The following is a 2,861-nucleotide window of genomic DNA, read 5'->3' on the forward strand; positions in this document are numbered from 1 at the left end:
GCAGGGTCGCATTACAGAACATGGCTGGAAAATGAGTGTGTATGAGCTGATGGCTTTCATTGCAGTTCTGTTTATGACGGCAGCACAGGGGAGTGTTGGCGCCATGCGGGATTTGTGGTCCAAAGACTTTGGGAATTCACACATCAAAGCCACAATGCCTCGTAACCGGTTTCAAGATATAATTAAATATCTGCGCTTCGACAACAGAGACACTCGTTTGGAACGTGTGAAAACGGACAATTTTGCTGCAATTTCAAACATCTGGCAACAGTTTGTACAGAACTGTATGTTGTCCTACAGTCTAGGGCAACACATTACTGTTGATGAGCAGTTATTTCCATCAAAGGTTTGTTGTCCCTTTCTGCAATACATTGCATCCAAGCCTGATAAATTTGGAATTAAGTTTTGGATTGCAGTGGATCTGGACACAAAATACATGTGTAATGCTATCCCCTATTTGGGAAAAGATCCCTCCCGCCCCACAGGAGAAAGGCTGTCTGAGAACGTTGTTGTGAAACTGATGGAGCCATTTATGGACCAGGGCAGGTTTGTATGGACAATTTCTTCACGTCTCTGTCTCTGGCCAAATGGCTCCTTTAGCGGAACACAACTTTGCTTGGCACCTTGAGCAGAACTCGGCGGGAGCTACCAGCAACAGCAAAAGAAACTTCAGGACGCCAGCTGTACTCTACACAGCTGTTCACATGTGGAACTGCCTTACTGACAGTGCATGACAGTGCATGCAACAAAAAAGAAAAAAATGTGCTTGTCTGCTGAGCACCATGCATCAGAAAGTGGAGATTGGGGAGACTCAAAAACAGAAACCAAACACTGTTATTGACTATAACCACTTGAAATGCGGTGTGGACATTATGGACCAGAAATTACGGACTTACTCAGTGCGTGCAGGAACACGGAGATGGCCCGTGGCTGTCTTTTACAACCTACTTGACATGGCTGCAACAAACACGCATGTTTTGTACAAGGAATGCATAGGGTCTAAAGACAGTCGACGAAAGTTCATTCTGCGACTTGCAGATGAAACTGAAATTCTCTGGGACTTCTAGTGTTAAACAAGTCCATCATCTTTAATCCCAGCACCCTATGTTTTAACCGATAATCTGGGTGCGATTTGCTGTGGGGGATGGGGGGATTTACCCCCCCTCTGTTTGTGACGTCCCCCCTGTAGTCATTCATATTTGTATCCCCCCCAGGGAAGAGGAATGTATCCCTGGGGGGGATACATTCCTCTTCCCTCTGATCTGAATAAGTAATATTATCAGGGGCTAAAGTTAGCCATCGCTGCGACGGATTTCCGTCATTTGGAAAATGAGCGCAAAATGTTCCGTCTAGTCTTTTTATTCAATATTTTAAACAGAAACTGCGCTCAACCAATGAAATCTGGCAGAGCCAGAACATTAGCCAATCAGAAGCAGAGTAGGGCGGGTCTTTGCAAAACGGAGATCTGCCAGTCTGAGGTTTATCGGTGTTCAATCATTTTTACTTTTGGAAGAACATCTCAAACTGACCACAGATGGTATGAATGAAAGTTGTGGTGGTCAAAGGTTTTCTTTGGATTTATGCGAACCACCAGGTCAGAAAGTTCAGCGGATAGAACAGCTGACAACAACTTCTCTCGGTAAGCGTTTCTCTCTGCTCTTGATGTTAATTGATGAATTATTTCCACCTGTGGCCATGTCGCCTGTCAGCTAGCTTCCAGTAATTTAGCTGATAAACGCAGCGACCAACCAGGGATCTCCCCATGATTCACTGTTATGTTTTATTTAAAACTGAAAGAGTAACGCTCTAGCTTGGCTAATTTTTCAATCCCCGTTTGGATCTAATCTTTGTCCCGTGTGTTTTCTCCAGTGCTCTCGTGTTTTTGGAACCCTTCTCTCGTGTGACTCCACGTTTTGAAGGCCAGGCTCCCGAATCCACAACCCGCTCAGATTCTGCTCTGGGGACCTTCCCCTCAAACTCGCTTGGTGGTACCAAGTTGGGCACGAGGTTTCCCTCCCCGGATTCACCCTGGTCACCCCCGGACTCTCCTGGTTCCTCCCGCTGTTCACTCCGGATCCCTGGACCCGCCGGCGCTGCTCGGACCCTGCCTAACCTCCGCTCACCGGTCACTGTGTCATCTGCTCATCAAACATCAGCTGAGCCCATCTCACTCCCCCCGGCTTAGTTCCTAGAGCTCCGTGGTAAGCGTACGTGTATAGTTGAACTTTCCTTTAGCGTTATTCTCTGTTAACCGTTCTCCCCCTTTATCTCACAGATCCCGTGTTACCTGCCCGAGTCTGTCCCTGCGTTCCCCCGGTTCTGAGACCCTCCCTGAATCCTAGCGCTAAGATCAATAAAAACTGTTAAAACTGCTTCCTGTTTGCCGGTGTTCTCCGCATGTGGGTCAGATATCTCAAACCAAACATGACAGAAGAACACTCTGGCCAAAGAGACTCAGCAGAAACATTCGGCAGGGCGCTTACCGTCCAACAGGACCAAATTAGAGGCCGTGAAGCGGCGGTTATGTCCATGCGGGGCGAGCTGCAGGGCTTCGCTGCTCAGCTCAACCAGCTTACAGGCGCACTCAGCGTCAATCCCCAGTTAAATACCTTTCCCCCCGTTATCTCTCTGTCCGTCGTTAGGGTCGGCGGCCATTTTGGGCCGTGTTGCATGATGGGAGTTGGTGGCCATTTTGACCACATTGCATCATGGGAAATGCGGTCCGTCACGTCCCGAACTAATGCAAGTTTGTCACATCCTGACATTGCATAACAGAGAGACTTGGAGTTGCCATAGTGGGAGCAGATAAGATCAGAATAGTAGTTTGATTTAGTTATGGCTATTGAGTTTGAATAGTGAAG

The sequence above is a fragment of the Fundulus heteroclitus genome, unplaced genomic scaffold (assembly GCF_011125445.2).
Source record: "Fundulus heteroclitus isolate FHET01 unplaced genomic scaffold, MU-UCD_Fhet_4.1 scaffold_719, whole genome shotgun sequence".
Lineage (NCBI taxonomy): Eukaryota > Metazoa > Chordata > Actinopteri > Cyprinodontiformes > Fundulidae > Fundulus > Fundulus heteroclitus.